Genomic DNA, 21,958 nt, shown 5'->3' with positions numbered 1-21,958 from the left:
GGACACTGAACCCAAAATCTTTCATTCGTGATTCAAATAGAGCATGCAATTTTAAGCAACTTTCTAATTTACTCCTATTATCAAATTTTCTTCACTCTCTTGGTGTCTTTATTTGAAATGCAAGAATGTAAGTTTAGATGCCGGACCATTTTTGGTGAACAACCTGGGTTGTTCTTGCTGATTGGTGGATAAATTCATCCACCAATAAAAAAATGCTGTCCACAGTTCTGAACCAAAAAAAAAAGTTTAGATGACTTCTTTTTCAAATAAAGATAGCAAGAGAATGAAGAATAATTGATAATAGGAGTAAATTAGAAAGTTGCTTAAAATTGCATGCTCTATCTGAATCACAAAAGAAAAAAATTGGGTTTAGTGTCCCTTTAATCTATTACATAGAAAGGCCCCTTAATATACCACACACCCACCATCAATAATCAGTAAACACACTAAAGCTGTGCACCACATTGAATCAAACACTGAGATCACAATGTAACCAATACAGGGCAAAAGTGCATCATCATGACGTCATCGGAAAGAGCCAATGTAGCCATGGCAATGAGTAAACATTGAACATGTATCAAGAGTCAGACAGCGTTCACAGGATGCAATCACAGCTTTTAGATGCAGTTAAAAACTGCATAAAAACACCAGTTTTTAACTGCATCTAACAGCTGTGATCACATCCTGTGAACGCTGTCTGACTCTTGATACATGCTCAATGTATGAAAACATGTATGAAACGTTATGGCTTTGGGCCAATGTTACTTTTGTAAATAAAAGGCGTATTTTGCAGAATTTGTGCCTGTGTTGCCTGCTTGTGTACCAATTAGTGGAAGCTGCCGATCGTGGTTACACATGTGAGTCACTGGATGTTTAAACTAGAAGTGCACCAGGCTGCTGTTAAGGGTTGGTGTGTGCCATTCTTTATGGATTCTTTCTATATATATAGATAGATATACATGTGTGTATGTATGTATATTTAAGTAAAGTGTTTTTACTTAAAGGGACAGTCAACGCCAGAAATGTAATTGTTCAAAAAAGATAGATAATCCCTTTATTACCCATGCCCCAGTTTTGGATAACACGGTTATATTAACAAACTTTTTACCTCTGAAATTACCTTGTACCTAAGTCTCTGCAGACTGCCCCCTTATTTCAGTTCTTTTGACAGACATACATTTTAGCCAATCAGTGCTGACTCCTAGGTAACTCCACGGACATGAGCACAATGGTATCTATATAGCAAACATGAAATAACCCCCTCTATCTGTGAAAAACAGTCAAAATGCACTGAGATTGAGGCGGCCTTCAAGGTATAGCTTTTAACTAAGAATGCCAAGAGAAAAAAGCCAATTGTTGATAAAAGTAAATTGGAAAGTTGTTTAAAATGGCATGCCCTATCTGAATCATGAAAGTTTAATTTTGACTAGACTGTCCCTTTAAGAGTCATTGAGATAGTATTGCACAGGACTCTCATACTTGATCTGATTTTTGTGCCCCATCAGCCTAGCACTTCACGTTATTCAAAATTAAATTTACTGTAAACCCCCACAGAATTCTATAATGCTTGTGAATTAAGGAATCCTACATGCAGATGTTAGTACACACTAGACTTATGATCTCACAATAAAAAATAACTTTAGACTTGTAATTTGTGAGTAAAAATTGAAGCAGAAATGATTGTGCTTGAGTGATGCTAATGCATAATAGTGATAACCTTTTTCAGCTCATTTCTGTAAAGCTCTATGATATAGTTAGACTCTATACAAAATCTGCCCAGAACTTTGAAGCCCCTGTTTTTACCTTCAGAACAGCTTGTTTCAGAAACTGGGTGTTCCCTACTTTTAAGTATGTGAAGGTGTTGCATTCATTACAATAGTACTTACAAAAATGTAGTTTTCAAAATCATATAAAATGAATAAATTAGATATTGAAATAAAAAAAGTAGTACAAATTTGTATTGTTGTAATCACATTAAAAATCATAACGGGGGGGGGGGGGGTGGAGCCAACTGTTAAAGCACCAAGACATACTTCTACAGAGCTCCCGAAGTTTGATTGCTATAACCTGGATTTGTGGCGTTTTGGAAGCGTATATATACTTTCCTTATATTGCCCTTAGGATGGAGGAGCTTTCTACACACCTTGTTTCCCTACTGGAGGATCTAATTGCTAAGACTGACAGTCAGTTTTGCAGCCTGAGGTCTACCCTTATAGAGATGCGCAACAAAGATGGCGTTTCTTTCCTTTCCAGCTACGGCTCCCATGCGGCATAACAGACAGAGAACTCACTGCCTATTCAACATGCTCCTAAACAACCGCAAGAGAGACAGTTAAGACTGGGCTTAAACAGCACTCTCCCTGGAACTGCAAGTGGCGACCTGATGCAGCCAAGCACAGCTGACCTGCCCCACATCGCTACCGCTACACTGGGTGCAATAATATCTATCCAGAACATCACCGGGCAGCATCCCCAGCTCTCTCTCTCCCTCCTTACCCAAGCCTGGCAGTGACTCTCACGCCCAACACTCTCGGGTTTCAGGCTGATACAGGAGACTGCTACGGGCAACTAACAGAGAATATATGCCTGCCACTTAAGGTATTTATCCCTATGCAGGAAGGAACTTGGGGATCAGAGCGAGCAACGAGTGTCTATGTTCACAGGAGTCGGGGAGACTCATCCACTGGGGCATTAACTGTTGGCGAGATCCTACGGCAACTACCTATCTTTACCTATCGTGATTTCTTCGCTACTAAGGACGGTAACCTACTTGGCCATACGCATTTGCGGGGTGGCGTCCTAGCTCTTTGCTTTGGGCTCCAGTCTCACTGCATGCAACAAGTGGATCAGACTGATGTTATATATTGGACTGGGTTAGGCGGAGGCTGCTGCTCATTTCGGCTATATGGTCTCTTTTGGGCTTAAAACTGCATTGCTACCTGAAGTAAAGAGACTGTTCTACTACTTTGTGTCTTAGGGCACATTGTTTAACAAGACTTGATTTTTGTTCTTCACTAGGTTTGAAATGTTGAACTATTATACCCCAGTTTCTGGTCTGCATACTATTATAATTGCTTCTATTAATGTAAATACAGGTACATAATTTTTCCTTGCTAGGACATATTTACCTATAGTACTGCTTATTACCAAATTTTTTTACAATACCACATGGAAACTGGGATTGTAAGCCTCTGATGTGACTCGAGATATATAGTACAATTATCCTGGTCTGTCTGCTACCTTTAACATACTCCACCCAGCTCATTAACATATCACTGTAATGCAGGCGTTTAATGCTACTTAACCCTATTTTTCATTTTTTATATTTTACTATACTAGCACAGGTTAAAATACTTATTATGATGTTACTATTTTTATTGAAATAACCAGTGTATTATTGCAAAAAGCATAATTTTGGCTTTTTGGAGACAGACGCTACCTAAGATTTATATGTTTTAGTCATACCTGCACCTAGAGTCTAGGGTTACCTGCTTGCAACAAAGCCTTACAATGCCCTTGCTACTCAGGGAAAGTAGATGCAATGACCAATACCTCTCAACAAAAATAGGTTTATTTCTCTATTTTTCATATGAAACAGATGTTCTATTAATACATAGGCTCTATACTACAATGGAGTACTAGGATAACTATATAATTTAGAGACTTACTTTTTTAGGTATTCATTCTAATATAGTTTTACTCTGTACCTAGTTTACCATGGTATTGATTAAGGGAGCTCAATCTGAGGTAATGTTGTTTGCTATCCATTTATTGCCATAAAAAACGACCCCTGAGTCTGAGGAATTTAGACTTAGGACACTTGACACTTTACTGCTCTTCTCTCACTATAAGCTCCACAACCTTAGTTCATAAACATAGTTCATAAAGGTAATCAATCTCTCCAAGGCCCTTATACGTTTACATAGTAACCCCTGTCTGTTAGGACCATGTTTAAATTTTGCACAATTGGAGGATTTTGTCGTACCTCGTTTTAATGTTTAATTCCTACTTACCTCTTACAGGTTAGGTGGGTCTATGAAACTTTTTATACGCTTGTCCATCTTATAATATATATAAAATATATGTGATTTGGTACTGACCTAAGCCTGGCATGTTTAGCACTAAAAGTCGTAAGCATATTGTGTTCTCTAAATACTGTTAAGCTTATACTCTACTGCTCTGAAAGTTCTTAGCACGTTTGTCATTCCTTATCATATAGTTTAGTTGTTGTCCCTCAAGCCTAGGCTGTGGCTGGGTTTCCTGCACTTAGCGAGTCTAACCTAGGTTTATTCCTACACACGACATGGATATTTCAAGCAGCTTTTTATATGCCCAGACTTTATACTGGGTCAACTCAAATATGTACTCCTAGGAGAAAATCCCAGCTTTTACTAATTCACATCTATGACATAAGAGATTTATAAATCTATGTTAAGTACCACTTTGCTACTAATATGGGCATTTCTCTCAGTCTCCCTCTTTTGCGCTGTATACCTCTGTATTCTATCCAAGTATGTTATCAGTCTCTCGCTAATATTACGTCAAGATTAGGTATCCATAAAAGCATTCTTCTCTAGTATACTCATGCGATAACTCAGATGTAGGCTTAATATCACATTCTACTATATCTATAGTAATAGCTTATAAAAGGATGCAGATGTATTGTACGGTCAACCTGTTATTGATGTTATATACTATAGTACCTTAGTGCCGCTTTTAATTGGAGCTTGCGGCCATTATCTCAAGAGAAGTCTTGAGTGTAGCACTTCAAATTCACTCTACTATTTTATTATATATTACTAATACATGATGCCCTATATATTCCCTCCTTTGTGCATGTCACTAGCTAATTTCTCTGTTTTCCCAGATATATCACGGTTCTGGTATGGTTGGCTCTGCCTCCCCTCACCTTCTTTTACTTCCCTCTATTTTAAAGCGGCTCTCTGCCCGCTGACTACTCCCCCTTCCCCTATATATATTCATCATAGGGGCCAGATGGGACCCCCCTAGTGACTACCATGCTTACATCAGTTTTATGGCTATTTGACCCATACGTGGTCTGCTTAGTAGTCCCCCAATAAGCTCTTATTATTATAAAAAGGAGGATTCAGAAGCTCATGTCACTTCTTATTTCAATTTCTAATGTCAATATACTCTATACTTGTATTTGGAATGTTTTTTTTTAGTTTACGAGTGTATGTTTTGTGACTATCACCTATTGCTGTATTGTTTGAAAATCCTCAATAAAAAACTCTTTAAAAAAAAAAAAAAAAATCACAACGAAATTGTTCAGCTAATATTGCTAATAACCCCTAATCCAGCATCCCCAGCATTTCCATTTATAAATAAAGCTGTTAACCCCTAAACAGCTGTCCCCCCACATCGTGACTACTAAAATAAACCTATTAAGCCATAAACCGCCGTCCCCCCACATCGCTTCTACTAAAATAAACCTAATAAACCCTGAACTGCAACCCCTCACATTGCCAACACTAAATAAACTGATTAACCCCTAAACCGCCGCCCCCCCACATTGCTACTACTAAAGTAAAAATAATAACCCCTAAATCACCATCCCCCCACATCACTACTGCTAAAATAAACCTATGAACCCCTAAACTGCCATCCCCCCAAATTGCGACTACCTAAATTAAACTATTAACCCCTAAACTTAACAGCCCCTAACTTTTAATAAAAGTTCAAACTTACCGGTGAAAAAATTAAACCTAAGCTTAAACTTACAGAGAAAAACTAACACTACAGAAAATATTAAAAATAAAAAAATTACATAAAATCAAAAAAATAGCTAAGATTACAAAAGAAAAAAATTACAGAAAATAACAAACATAGGAGTTGAATGTCCTGTTTAATTCCTTTTTGAACTTTTGGAGGTGTCTGAGGGGGGTACCCACCCGACGTTGAGGTATCCAGCTAGCAGCCTGGAATCTTGGGGGCATTTTCCTCTGGTATCTCTGGCAGCTTTTTGTCATCAGCCCTGCTGGTTCTTCTCCAAGTCCTAAGAAGGCATCCTCCTAAACGAGGCCTTTTTTGCCAATTGGAGGAGAGAAGTTAACAGCTCTTTTTGGACTGAGTATGTATGTATATATATTTATTTATATTATTATATAGTATATTTTTTTCTCATTTTTTTGTATTAATATAAATAGATTTTAATCTATTAAATAAAGTTCAATTTTTAGAAATAGCTGCACCCTATATCTCCCTTTCTTAGCTCTATACCCCCAATAAGAAAATAACAAATCAAATTATCCAAAATAAAAACAAATATTCCTAATCTAATACCCCCTTAAAAACAAAAAAGCAACCCCAAAATAAAAAAAAACTGTAATCTAACAATAAACTACAAATAGCCCTTAAAAGTACCTTTTAAAGGCATTGCCATAAAGAAATCAGTGCTTTTTTAAAATAAAAAAAAGTACAAAGCCCACCTAAAATAATAATCCCCTTTCTACCTAACTGATTTCTTTAGGGCAATGCCCTAAAAAAGGGACTATTGGTAGTTTATTGTTAAATTGGGGGGTATTTTGGGCTGGCTTTTTTGTTTAAGGGGTATTAAATTAGGAATAACTTTTTTATTTTGGATAATTTTGTTTTGTTATTTTCAGTAGTTAGATTATTTTTATTTTTTGTAATCTTAGCTATTTTTTTCCCGGTAATGTTAGGTGTTTTTTTTTAAAAGTAATGTTAGGTTTTTTTTCTGTCATGTTAATTTTTTTTGTGTGTGTGTAATTTTTTTTTTAATAGTTTAAACTTAGGTTTAGGGGATAATAGTTTTAAGTTAGTAGTAGCGATGTGGGGGATGGCGGTTAGGGGTTAATAGTTTTATTTAGTGTTGGCATTGTGGGAGGACGGTTTTTTAGAGGTTAATAGCTTTATTTAGTGTTGGCGATGTGGGGGGATGGCGGTTTAGAGGTTAATAAATTTATTTAGTGTTGGCGATGGGGCATGATGGCGGTTTATATGTTATTAGACTTGGGGTTTATGTTAGTGAGTTAAGTTTTTGTCAAACTTTCTTTTCTCCATAGACTTCAAAGTGGAATGAGGAACATGCGGTATCAATTTTGCAATCACAGGTGTAGGTTTTTTTTCCTACAACGTTTTTCCGGTAATGTTAGGTGTTTTTTTAAATGTAATGTTTGGTTTTTTTCTGTAATCTTAATTTTTTTTTGTGTGTTGAATTTTAGATTTTTATTATTTTCTGTAATGTCGTAGGTTTTTTCTAAATTTTTTCTCCATTGATCTCTATGGGTTAATACGTGCACGAGCATGCCAATTCGGAACTTGAATTTTGTGTGGTATGTAGCTTATCGCACCATATCGCAGAACAAAAAAATTTTGTATGGTGACTTGTAATGCCAGCGGTATGGAAATAGCTGTATGGACCCATTTTGCTCTGTGTGTACGCAACGGGTTTACCGCATAAATTGTAATCTCAGTCATTGTATAATATTGGTATTATGCAGAAGAGAAGCAATTTAAGGTGCACAGTAGAAATCCTAATAAAACTACACTCTGCATTCAAAAGACATGGCAAAATTTATATTTATAATACAAAATTCAAAGTGTATTATTTCCTTATTGTAAAATTAATTTCCCTCTGCTACTAGGCTTAACACGTGCATTTCATGGGAATAGCTGAAATTTCTCTATTTTTTAAACATTTTCTGTCTGTTTTTTTTGCACATTAAAAGGTAGTAAGATTGTGTCAAAACACAAAAAACACATTACCTTAATAGAAAAATGCCTGTATACAATATACTGTATATATATATATATTTTTTTTTTTTTTATTTTATTTACTTTTATTATTTGTATACCTACTTTTAATAAATGGGGTTGAGCTATTACTGTATGATATATATATATATATATATATATATATATATATATATATATATATATATATATATATATAGAGAGAGAGAGAGAGATAGAGAGAGAGAGAGAGAGAGAGAGAGAGGTGATTGTTCCTGCAAGCAGAGTAATACGATTTTAATTGATTGCAGGATTTCATTGTAAAGTGATGGTAAACTCCTCTGTTGGTAAATGACAGATTTCAATTATTTAATATAATATCTATTAAACCGCATTAACATTTTTAAACTTTTTATATTCCCTTTTATTATAATTTACACATATTTAGAAACCATTGTAGCGCTGCATCGCTCCGCCCCTTATATTTCTTTCACTGAATACACTAGACGCTTATCTTGTTTCCACCCTTTCTGCACGTCATAGAATTAGCACGCTCCCTATCCTGATATTTTCAACGCATGCGCATTGTTGAAAATGATGTATACCAAGTAAACATTAAGTTATGAGATGCAATGTTTACTTGGTTACGTCTGAATGAAAATATTGGTGTGATCGAGTAAGCGAGAGATCAGTCCCTTAGAAAACGAGCAAATTTGTACTATTCTGAAATATCAAAAAGTCTCAAACTATTTAATTGGATAATAAATACAATTAGCATATTTATTTATTATACTTGCTAAATGATAGTGATGGGATTATATATTAAAAGTTCTCTATATATGTATGTAATATCAATTGTTTAAAAATAGTTATTAATGCAAATTAATCAAAACATTATTATTACGGTTTTACATAAAATCAATCTTATCAACATCTGATTCATTGAACCTAAAACATCTTGAAATAAAATGCTCATATGTACTTACTGGCACTGTTCCGAGTAAACAATGAATCGTTATAGAATACTACATGATTCACTGTGTGCCATGTGGAAAGTGACTATAACGCATGCGTTCCCAAAAACATGCACGCGCAAATTCGTCACAGATTTTGAACGCTCCTGATTGGATGTGTGTCTTGGAAGTAAAACAGGATATTGCGCATGCGCATAGCGGGTGGCATAGGAGTATGATTTGATTGGTACTAAAAAATAAACATTGAAAATTACATCACAGGGGGCTGGAGATGGAACGTATAAGACGGATCAAGAAATAAAAGTTTTCTAAGTATTTTTTCATATATTTGATTAGATGAAATTTGTGTGTGTAATTAATGTAATCGAACAGGATTATTAATATAATCGATTCATATGGAGTTTACCATCACTTTAAAGTGTGTTCCTGCTACCTGCTAACTTTGCTACCTGTTAACTTTTCTCTCCTTTTAACTTACCAGCAAGTTCCATTATTTTTTAAGGTAGACATCTTGCAACTCTCAGGGGCTGCCCCCATTTTATAAAATTCCGGTAGAGCAGCCACCGTAAGTTGCCATGTTTTTTTCAAATATAGTTAATAGAATCAAGCCCAAAAAACAAAAGGTGAAATGAGTAAAAAAATAATTTGCTTGGCTAACTCCTTTTTAATAATTTGACATAGAGTTTGTGAAGGCACAATTATTTCAGCAACGTACAATGGGGTAGAATTATTATATGTCGGGCGGACATCGCTAAATGCCGACAGCATATGCTGTCTGCATTTAACATTGCACAAGCATTTCTGGTGATCGTATCGGAGTGATTGCAATCTGCCGTCTCAGAGGTGGTGGGCAAGTTAAGGAGTAGCGGTCTTACAACCGCTGCTTCTTAACTTAAGTTTCTGGCGAGCCAGAAACTTTGGTGGTAGATTGCAGCATCTGTAAATCTACCCCAATGAGTTATTTGCCCCCCTGTAAAAACATTACTTGTTGAATGTAAGCTAATAATTCAAATTAGAGAATCACTAGTGTTAGGAACAGCTTTATGCAAACCCTTAGGTCCCCATGTAAGGAGCGAGTGGACAAGCTTCTCAACTTGCGAAGTTATCCGCTCACGTTCGCTACATAAAGGCAGTGGATGAACAGGATCTGTTGCCAGTATGTATCATTACACTCTCAAGTGACTGTGTAAACATGCCCTTTTCTTGTGTGATTAATCACATGAGAGAAGGGACTGTCAATCACTGAGAGTGAGCTCTCAGTGATTTCCCCTCGGCACCTCAGAGGTGGTTTTGAGTGTAAAAAGCAGTGGTCTAATGACTGATGCTTCATAAATTGCGGAAAGCAGGCTCGTATATGTGAACTTGCCTCACAAGGGCTCTGGAGCAGCTTTTACTGCTTAGTACATGGAGCCCTTAGAGGTCAAGAACTATTCTTCTTCTTACAGGAATTTGTGCATGAATTGACTTATTTAGAACTTAAATAGGGTATATAAAGTTATATTTTATAAATTGTGTACATATGTGAGTGTCTCAATCCAGAGTGTATACTTATCACATGCCACTTTCTTCAGTGGGGGATCCAGGATTGAGCAACAGGTCAATCACCACCCCCAACTGCCAAGACCAGACCTGGGGGGCTGTAAGACCGAATGTTGTTCCCATTTAGCATTTATGGCCCATTTATGATATTAGCAAAGAAGGATTATGCAGAAAGAAGTGGGAGTAGGCAGTAGGCAGAACAGGACAGGGCATCCCAGACAAACCGATCCTAGCCATTGTAGATGTAGGAACTGTGCTGCCTCACTGTCAAATCTTTAAAAGTTTTCTTTATTTTTAGCTGACCAAGACACTTATCAAAAAGCAGCTTGTTCAGGACAATGGTGAGCACTAACTGTTTCCTGCTTTGATAGCTTCAGTTTGTGCTATGAATCGATCTCCCTATTTGCTGTGTATCAATCTCCCTTGCAAGCTAATTTTTATTTTTGTAAAGTGTTTTATTGAAATATTTAGATACATACATTGAAACAGAGGATCTGGATATACAATATGACAAATACTAGACATCCATGTGCTCATAATGCAAAATAAAGGAAACTTTGCTGAGAGGACCATATGGGTGACAATCATATGTGTATTGCGTATTCATTCCTTTTTGATGGTACAGCTGAGATTTGAGTCACAGATATAAAGACTTGTTTCCATTCCACTTGTAGAAGCTCTTCAATTTAACATTTTTTTCTTAATTAGCAATATTTTATGCAAAACAATATTAATAGTAGTATAACATCCATATCTGAGAATTTATTGCATTTCAAAAAGACAATACAATTAGGGCCAACTAAACAAATTGAAGTGGTTAGAATGTGGTGAATGTCTACAAACATCCACATCTTTATTATATAGGCAGAGTCTAGTGAATAGAAAATAATGAGATGTGGTTTGATGGGGTAGGCTATAGGATAAAGTGTGGGCCATTTCATTCATTAGCCCTGCAGTTTTGCCCCTCACAATTTACCAGGTGTCTAATAGCGTGATTATAACTGTCGTTGTCATCTTACGAGATTCCAGAGGACCACAACTGGAGCATCATTTCATGTATCTCGATCTTAGCTGTTTGAGCATAGTGGTATCTCTGTGGAAGATTCTGGACCTTCTGTCTCCAGTCTGAAACTGACTGTATTTTGGCTCTTTTCCAGTGGGTTGGCATTTTGCACCAGTCAGCATCAGTACCAATAAGAGTTTTTTAATTTTATTTTGTATTTTGAATGGGAAGTGGAGCAATAGTGTTTCGGGAGTTTTGGGAATGTCTATTTCCAAGATTTCACTCATCTCATCTGTCCCCAATAGTTTGTTAGCAAGAGGCAGTCCAAACCATATATGTAGCATTGACCCATCTTACTCACACCCTCTCCATCACTTGCCAGAAGTAGCAGGGTATATTACTTTCAATCGGGCTGGTGTGAGGTACCACATGCTTAGCAGTTTGTATTGTAACTATTAGAGATGTACTGAAACGGATATGCTTTTAGCAGCTTTAAACATCCATTGCCATTCTGTGGTTATAAATGTTATTCCCAGCTCTCTATGCCACTGATTGACATAGGTTGGTATTGTGTTTTTTGATGGTGTTAGGAGTATTTTGTAAAGTGTGGAGATCAGATGTCTAGGTGTATGTTGCATAGTGCAAAGTCTTTCAAATGGTGTCAGTTCCCTTAGGAGGTGTTGCTTATGTTTGTGTCTTTTAATATAGTGACAGATCTGTAAGTAGGTGAACCAAGTCAGTGCGTATTTTGGGTTCATCTGTTATTTCGTCTTCTGTTTTAATTTTCTGGAAGTGGAAGTGGCCTATGCTGTTCAACAGAAATGTGATCTGGCAGTGGTTTGGCTTTGTCTGCAAAGGGATTTCAGGATTTTCAAAGATTGGGGAGAGGGGGGAGTATGCAGATGTAATTTGGGGGCTTGTTTTGACTATCCCATTCATGTAGCATCTCTTATAAGAGTGGGTAGCTGGAGGTGTTTGGTGACCTGTGTTTTTGGTCTACCCTTCTGGTCACTGTGGTGGCACCACTCTACAGCTCTCTGGAGCAGTATAGCTCTTATGAACAAATGGAGGCAGGGAAAACCCCTGGTCTCCATTTACCTGGTCAACTACAAGTTTGCCTTTCCCATCCATGGGTTTATTCCTTTACAAAGTAGTCCTCTATCAGTCTCTGGAGTGTAGCTAGAAATGAATGGGGGAGGGGATTGGGATTGTCTGAAAAAGGTACAAGATTCTTGAAAGGATATTCATCTTTACTACATTAATTCTCCCAAGCCAAGAGATCAGCCTATGTTTCTAATTGGAGAAGTCCCTAGCTAGTTCTGTTTTAATTGGCTTAAAAAATCTCTGATGGGGAAGCTAAGAGGTTGATTCCTAGATATTTTAAAAATGTTGCTTGTAGAACAAAGGGGCTTTGTGTCTAGGCCATTCTTTAGTGAAAGGTGGAAGGGAGATTCCTAGCAGTTCGGATTTTGTGGGGTTGAGGAGAAAGTGTGAAACTTCTCCATACTTTTTGAATTCAGTTAAAAGGGCAGGGATGGACGTCTCCATGTCGGTTATTGTGAGTAAGAGGTCATTGGCATACATAGCCAGCTTGTGTTCTTTAGTTTCAATTTGGATCCCCTTAATTTTCTCATTTTCCCTGATGTTACTTGCTAGGGCTTCAACTGGGATTGCAAACAAAAGGAGCGACAATGGACATCCGTGTCTGGTACCACTGGTTATATAAAAGGAATCAGAAAGGACGTTGTTGACTTTAATGTGCGTGTTAGGAGCTGAATATAGAGTGAAAACCATTTTTATTTTTTTTCCCCAAACCCTATTTTGTTCATTGTGTGCCTAAGAAATTGCCAGTTCAATCTATTGAAAGCCTTTTCGGCATCTGTCAATAATAAAGTTAGTGGTAAGGTGTGAGTTTTGGAAAAAGCTATAAGCTGGTGTACTTAGAGGGTGTTGTCCTGGGCTTCCCTACCTGGTATGAACCCCACCTGATCTGTGGAGATAAGCTAGGGCAGGTACCTATTCACCCTGTTAGCTAGTTTTTTCGCTAAGATCTTGATGTCTGTATTTAGTAGGGATATGGGCCTGTAGCTTTCGGGTTAATCTGCTGGTTTTTCTGGTTTGGGAAGCACAGTGACATGTGTGGCAAGCATAGCATGTGGTAGCATACTTGAATTGGATAGATCATTGAATAGATTTTGAAATTGGATCAATAATATAGGCAGGAAAGCTTTATAGTATTTGGCTCCTAGTCTGTCCGGACATGGGCTTTTTCAGCTTGGTAGGTCCTTGAGTGCAATTCGCAACTCTTCCAGGGTTAAAGGGGATTCAAGGTAGTCAATGGCTTCTTGTGTTAGAGAAGGTAAATGTGTATGTGTCAGGTATTCCTGTTCCCCTAGGGAGGTGGAGGCCTTCTCAGAAAATGGGGTGGTTGCTGTTGTTTTGATATTGTATAGTTTATTGTAGTAGGTGCGGAAGTTGCTTGCTATATTAAGACTGTCATGGTAAGATTTCCTCCTCTTTTCTTTGATGGTATATATATATATATACACAGTGTATATATATATATATATATATATGTGTGTGTGTTTTCAATTGTTTTCGTTTAAGGGCTCTGGCTAGCAATTTTCTGGCTTCATCCCCTCCCTCGTAGAACTTATGTTACAGATATAGTGCGGTGCGTTGGTTATCTTCATGTAGAAGCTGCTTAAATTATATTCTAGTATAATTAAGCGTGGATTCAAGAGTGGGGTTTTTCTTTTGCTTTCTTCTAATGTCAAAATGTTTGTAGTATTGAGTTATATTTTTCCCTTTTCTTTTTCTGTAATTTAGCATTTTGCTTAATAAGTTGTACCCGGATCACGCACTTATGTGCTTCCCATATAGTTAGCAATGGCAGGTCATCTGTCATGTTTATGGTAAAGAATTCAGTCAGTGAGGATGTCAGGTCTGCTCTGATTGCTGGGTTGTCCAGTAATGTATTGTCTAGTCGCCATAGAAATGGGGTGTCTGGTGTGTCTGGCCACATGAGCTCGCAAGATACCGGAGCATGGTCTGACCATGTAATGGGTCTAATATCACTACGTGTAACGTAGGATATGCCCTTGGAGTCTGTTAAAAAATTGTTGATACGCAAGTATTTCTTGTGCGGACTAGAGTAATATGTATTATTATTAGTTATTGGTAGAGCGCCAACAGATTCTGCAGCGCTATATAAAGTCTGTTTCAGTTGGGTGTAATATGCGCCAGATGTCATGTAGCAGGTGTTTTTTAAGAGTCATGTTTAAGTGCATTAGGGTATGGTGAGGGACACTTGATACACCATTAGAGTTGTCCAGTCGGGATTTTAGAGGTGCATTGAAATCGCCTCACATGATTGTCACAAGTTTTGCGAGGTCAAGGAGTATGTTGGAGAGATCTTTAAAGATGAGACATTGGCCAGTGTTAGGTGCGTACACATTTATCAGTGTAATTGGTCGTCCGTATAACAGACCTGTCAATATAATGTATCTGCCATTGCTGTCCCTCTCAGTTCATATGGGTTGGAAAGGGAGACTGCGATGGAGTCATATGTCCCCTCCATTCTGTTTACGTGGGCTTGATGAGAAGTAGGCCGTGGGATAGGCATAGTTATGCCATTTGGGTTCCTTTTGTTTGGCAAAGTGTGATTCTTGAAGTAAGATTATGTGACCTTGCATTTTTTATATATTAAAAGTTCTCTATATATGTATGTAATATCAATTGTTTAAAAATAGTTATTAATGCAAATTAATCAAAACATTATTATTACGGTTTTACATCAAATCAATCTTATCAACATCTGATTCATTGAACCTAAAACATCTTGAAATAAAATGCTCATATGTACTTACTGGCACTGTTCCGAGTAAACAATGAATCGTTATAGAATACTACATGATTCACTGTGTGCCATGTGGAAAGTGACTATAACGCATGCGTTCCCAAAAACATGCACGCGCAAATTCGTCACAGATTTTGAACGCTCCTGATTGGATGTGTGTCTTGGAAGTAAAACAGGATATTGCGCATGCGCATAGCGGGTGGCATAGGAGTATGATTTGATTGGTACTAAAAAATAAACATTGAAAATTACATCACAGGGGGCTGGAGATGGAACGTATAAGACGGATCGAGAAATAAAAGTTTTCTAAGTATTTTTTCATATATTTGATTAGATGAAATTTGTGTGTGTAATTAATGTAATCGAACAGGATTATTAATATAATCGATTCATATGGAGTTTACCATCACTTTAAAGTGTGTTCCTGCTACCTGCTAACTTTGCTACCTGTTAACTTTTCTCTCCTTTTAACTTACCAGCAAGTTCCATTATTTTTTAAGGTAGACATCTTGCAACTCTCAGGGGCTGCCCCCATTTTATAAAATTCCGGTAGAGCAGCCACCGTAAGTTGCCATGTTTTTTTCAAATATAGTTAATAGAATCAAGCCCAAAAAACAAAAGGTGAAATGAGTAAAAAAATAATTTGCTTGGCTAACTCCTTTTTAATAATTTGACATAGAGTTTGTGAAGGCACAATTATTTCAGCAACGTACAATGGGGTAGAATTATTATATGTCGGGCGGACATCGCTAAATGCCGACAGCATATGCTGTCGGCATTTAACATTGCACAAGCATTTCTGGTGATCGTATCGGGGTGATTGCAATCTGCCGTCTCAGAGGTGGTGGGCAAGTTAAGGAGTAGCGGTCTTACAACCGCTGTTTCTTAACTTAAGTTTCTGGCGAGCCAGAAACTTTGGTGGTAGATTGCAGCATCTGTAAATCTACCCCAATGAGTTATTTGCCCCCCTGTAAAAACATTACTTGTTGAATGTAAGCTAATAATTCAAATTAGAGAATCACTAGTGTTAGGAACAGCTTTATGCAAACCCTTAGGTCCCCATGTAAGGAGCGAGTGGACAAGCTTCTCAACTTGCGAAGTTGTCCGCTCACGTTCGCTACATAAAGGCAGTGGATGAACAGGATCTGTTGCCAGTATGTATCATTACACTCTCAAGTGACTGTGTAAACATGCCCTTTTCTTGTGTGATTAATCACATGAGAGAAGGGACTGTCAATCACTGAGAGTGAGCTCTCAGTGATTTCCCCTCGGCACCTCAGAGGTGGTTTTGAGTGTAAAAAGCAGTGGTCTAATGACTGATGCTTCATAAATTGCGGAAAGCAGGCTCGTATATGTGAACTTGCCTCACAAGGGCTCTGGAGCAGCTTTTACTGCTTAGTACATGGAGCCCTTAGAGGTCAAGAACTATTCTTCTTCTTACAGGAATTTGTGCATGAATTGACTTATTTAGAACTTAAATAGGGTATATAAAGTTATATTTTATAAATTGTGTACATATGTGAGTGTCTCAATCCAGAGTGGATACTTATCACATGCCACTTTCTTCAGTGGGGGATCCAGGATTGAGCAACAGGTCAATCACCACCCCCAACAGCCAAGACCAGACCTGGGGGGCTGTAAGACCGAATGTTGTTCCCATTTAGCATTTATGGCCCATTTATGATATTAGCAAAGAAGGATTATGCAGAAAGAAGTGGGAGTAGGCAGTAGGCAGAACAGGACAGGGCATCCCAGACAAACCGATCCTAGCCATTGTAGATGTAGGAACTGTGCTGCCTCACTGTCAAATCTTTAAAAGTTTTCTTTATTTTTAGCTGACCAAGACACTTATCAAAAAGCAGCTTGTTCAGGACAATGGTGAGCACTAACTGTTTCCTGCTTTGATAGCTTCAGTTTGTGCTATGAATCGATCTCCCTATTTGCTGTGTATCAATCTCCCTTGCAAGCTAATTTTTATTTTTGTAAAGTGTTTTATTGAAATATTTAGATACATACATTGAAACAGAGGATCTGGATATACAATATGACAAATACTAGACATCCATGTGCTCATAATGCAAAATAAAGGAAACTTTGCTGAGAGGACCATATGGGTGACAATCATATGTGTATTGCGTATTCAGTCCTTTTTGATGGTACAGCTGAGATTTGAGTCACAGATATAAAGACTTGTTTCCATTCCACTTGTAGAAGCTCTTCAATTTAACATTTTTTTCTTAATTAGCAATATTTTATGCAAAACAATATTAATAGTAGTATAACGTCCATATCTGAGAATTTATTGCATTTCAAAAAGACAATACAATTAGGGCCAACTAAACAAATTGAAGTGGTTAGAATGTGGTGAATGTCTACAAACATCCACATCTTTATTATATAGGCAGAGTCTAGTGAATAGAAAATAATGAGATGTGGTTTGATGGGGTAGGCTATAGGATAAAGTGTGGGCCATTTCATTCATTAGCCCTGCAGTTTTGCCCCTCACAATTTACCAGGTGTCTAATAGCATGATTATAACTGTCATTGTCATCTTACGAGATTCCAGAGGACCACAACTGGAGCATCATTTCATGTATCTCGATCTTAGCTGTTTGAGCATAGTGGTATCTCTGTGGAAGATTCTGGACCTTCTGTCTCCAGTCTGAAACTGACTGTATTTTGGCTCTTTTCCAGTGGGTTGGCATTTTGCACCAGTCAGCATCAGTACCAATAAGAGTTTTTTAATTTTATTTTGTATTTTGAATGGGAAGTGGAGCAATAGTGTTTCGGGAGTTTTGGGAATGTCTATTTCCAAGATTTCACTCATCTCATCTGTCCCCAATAGTTTGTTAGCAAGAGGCAGTCCAAACCATATATGTAGCATTGACCCATCTTACCCACACCCTCTCCATCACTTGCCAGAAGTAGCAGGGTATATTACTTTCAATCGGGCTGGTGTGAGGTACCACATGCTTAGCAGTTTGTATTGTAACTATTAGAGATGTACTGAAACGGATATGCTTTTAGCAGCTTTAAACATCCATTGCCATTCTGTGGTTATAAATGTTATTCCCAGCTCTCTATGCCACTGATTGACATAGGTTGGTATTGTGTTTTTTGATGGTGTTAGGAGTATTTTGTAAAGTGTGGAGATCAGATGTCTAGGTGTATGTTGCATAGTGCAAAGTCTTTCAAATGGTGTCAGTTCCCTTAGGTGTTGCTTATGTTTGTGTCTTTTAATATAGTGACAGATCTGTAAGTAGGTGAACCAAGTCAGTGCGTATTTTGGGTTCCTCTGTTATTTCGTCTTCTGTTTTAATTTTCTGGAAGTGGAAGTGGCCTATGCTGTTCAACAGAAATGCGATCTGGCAGTGGTTTGGCTTTGTCTGCAAAGGGATTTCAGGATTTTCAAAGATTGGGGAGAGGGGGGAGTATGCAGATGTAATTTGGGGGCTTGTTTTGACTATCCCATTCATGTAGCATCTCTTATAAGAGTGGGTAGCTGGAGGTGTTTGGTGACCTGTGTTTTTGGTCTACCCTTCTGGTCACTGTGGTGGCACCACTCTACAGCTCTCTGGAGCAGTATAGCTCTTATGAACAAATGGAGGCAGGGAAAACCCCTGGTCTCCATTTACCTGGACAACTACAAGTTTGCCTTTCCCATCCATGGGTTTATTCCTTTACAAAGTAGTCCTCTATCAGTCTCTGGAGTGTAGCTAGAAATGAATGGGGGAGGGGATTGGGATTGTCTGAAAAAGGTACAAGATTCTTGAAAGGATATTCATCTTTACTACATTAATTCTCCCAAGCCAAGAGATCAGCCTATGTTTCCAATTGGAGAAGTCCCTAGCTAGTTCTGTTTTAATTGGCTTAAAAAATCTCTGATGGGGAAGCTAAGAGGTTGATTCCTAGATATTTTAAAAATGTTGCTTGTAGAACAAAGGGGCTTTGTGTCTAGGCCATTCTTTAGTGAAAGGTGGAAGGGAGATTCCTAGCAGTTCGGATTTTGTGGGGTTGAGGAGAAAGTGTGAAACTTCTCCATACTTTTTGAATTCAGTTAAAAGGGCAGGGATGGACGTCTCCATGTCGGTTATTGTGAGTAAGAGGTCATTGGCATACATAGCCAGCTTGTGTTCTTTAGTTTCAATTTGGATCCCCTTAATTTTCTCATTTTCCCTGATGTTACTTGCTAGGGCTTCAACTGGGATTGCAAACAAAAGGAGCGACAATGGACATCCGTGTCTGGTACCACTGGTTATATAAAAGGAATCAGAAAGGACGTTGTTGACTTTAATGTGCGTGTTAGGAGCTGAATATAGAGTGAAAACCATTTTTATTTTTTTTCCCCAAACCCTATTTTGTTCATTGTGTGCCTAAGAAATTGCCAGTTCAATCTATTGAAAGCCTTTTCGGCATCTGTCAATAATAAAGTTAGTGGTAAGGTGTGAGTTTTGGAAAAAGCTATAAGCTGGTGTACTTAGAGGGTGTTGTCCTGGGCTTCCCTACCTGGTATGAACCCCACCTGATCTGTGGAGATAAGCTAGGGCAGGTACCTATTCACCCTGTTAGCTAGTTTTTTCGCTAAGATCTTGATGTCTGTATTTAGTAGGGATATGGGCCTGTAGCTTTCGGGTTTATCTGCTGGTTTTTCTGGTTTGGGAAGCACGGTGACATGTGTGGCAAGCATAGCATGTGGTAGCATACTTGAATTGGATAGATCATTGAATAGATTTTGAAATTGGGTCAATAATATAGGCAGGAAAGCTTTATAGTATTTGGCTCCTAGTCTGTCCGGACATGGGCTTTTTCAGCTTGGTAGGTCCTTGAGTGCAATTCGCAACTCTTCCAGGGTTAAAGGGGATTCAAGGTAGTCAATGGCTTCTTGTGTTAGAGAAGGTAAATGTGTATGTGTCAGGTATTCCTGTTCCCCTAGGGAGGTGGAGGCCTTCTCAGAAAATGGGGTGGTTGCTGTTGTTTTGATATTGTATAGTTTATTGTAGTAGGTGCGGAAGTTGCTTGCTATATTAAGACTGTCATGGTAAGATTTCCTCCTCTTTTCTTTGATGGTATATATATATATATATATATATATATATATATACACAGTGTATATATATATATATGTGTGTTTTCAATTGTTTTCGTTTAAGGGCTCTGGCTAGCAATTTTCTGGCTTCATCCCCTCCCTCGTAGAACTTATGTTACAGATATAGTGCGGTGCGTTGGTTATCTTCATGTAGAAGCTGCTTAAATTATATTCTAGTATAATTAAGCGTGGATTCAAGAGTGGGGTTTTTCTTTTGCTTTCTTCTAATGTCAAAATGTTTGTAGTATTGAGTTATATTTTTCCCTTTTCTTTTTCTGTAATTTAGCATTTTGCTTAATAAGTTGTACCCGGATCACGCACTTATGTGCTTCCCATATAGTTAGCAATGGCAGGTCATCTGTCATGTTTATGGTAAAGAATTCAGTCAGTGAGGATGTCAGGTCTGCTCTGATTGCTGGGTTGTCCAGTAATGTATTGTCTAGTCGCCATAGAAATGGGGTGTCTGGTGTGTCTGGCCACATGAGCTCGCAAGATACCGGAGCATGGTCTGACCATGTAATGGGTCTAATATCACTACGTGTAACGTAGGATATGCCCTTGGAGTCTGTTAAAAAATTGTTGATACGCAAGTATTTCTTGTGCGGACTAGAGTAATATGTATTATTATTAGTTATTGGTAGAGCGCCAACAGATTCTGCAGCGCTATATAAAGTCTGTTTCAGTTGGGTGTAATATGCGCCAGATGTCATGTAGCAGGTGTTTTTTAAGAGTCATGTTTAAGTGCATTAGGGTATGGTGAGGGACACTTGATACACCATTAGAGTTGTCCAGTCGGGATTTTAGAGGTGCATTGAAATCGCCTCACATGATTGTCACAAGTTTTGCGAGGTCAAGGAGTATGTTGGAGAGATCTTTAAAGATGAGACATTGGCCAGTGTTAGGTGCGTACACATTTATCAGTGTAATTGGTCGTCCGTATAACAGACCTGTCAATATAATGTATCTGCCATTGCTGTCCCTCTCAGTTCATATGGGTTGGAAAGGGAGACTGCGATGGAGTCATATGTCCCCTCCATTCTGTTTACGTGGGCTTGATGAGAAGTAGGCCGTGGGATAGGCATAGTTATGCCATTTGGGTTCCTTTTGTTTGGCAAAGTGTGATTCTTGAAGTAAGATTATGTCACCTTGCATTTTTTATATATTAAAAGTTCTCTATATATGTATGTAATATCAATTGTTTAAAAATAGTTATTAATGCAAATTAATCAAAACATTATTATTACGGTTTTACATCAAATCAATCTTATCAACATCTGATTCATTGAACCTAAAACATCTTGAAATAAAATGCTCATATGTACTTACTGGCACTGTTCCGAGTAAACAATGAATCGTTATAGAATACTACATGATTCACTGTGTGCCATGTGGAAAGTGACTATAACGCATGCGTTCCCAAAAACATGCACGCGCAAATTCGTCACAGATTTTGAACGCTCCTGATTGGATGTGTGTCTTGGAAGTAAAACAGGATATTGCGCATGCGCATAGCGGGTGGCATAGGAGTATGATTTGATTGGTACTAAAAAATAAACATTGAAAATTACATCACAGGGGGCTGGAGATGGAACGTATAAGACGGATCGAGAAATAAAAGTTTTCTAAGTATTTTTTCATATATTTGATTAGATGAAATTTGTGTGTGTAATTAATGTAATCGAACAGGATTATTAATATAATCGATTCATATGGAGTTTACCATCACTTTAAAGTGTGTTCCTGCTACCTGCTAACTTTGCTACCTGTTAACTTTTCTCTCC

Source organism: Bombina bombina, chromosome 5 (assembly GCF_027579735.1).
Source record: "Bombina bombina isolate aBomBom1 chromosome 5, aBomBom1.pri, whole genome shotgun sequence".
NCBI classification, from domain to species: Eukaryota; Metazoa; Chordata; class Amphibia; order Anura; family Bombinatoridae; genus Bombina; species Bombina bombina.
The sequence above is the reverse complement of the archived record's forward strand: the minus strand, read 5'-3'. Positions refer to the sequence as shown.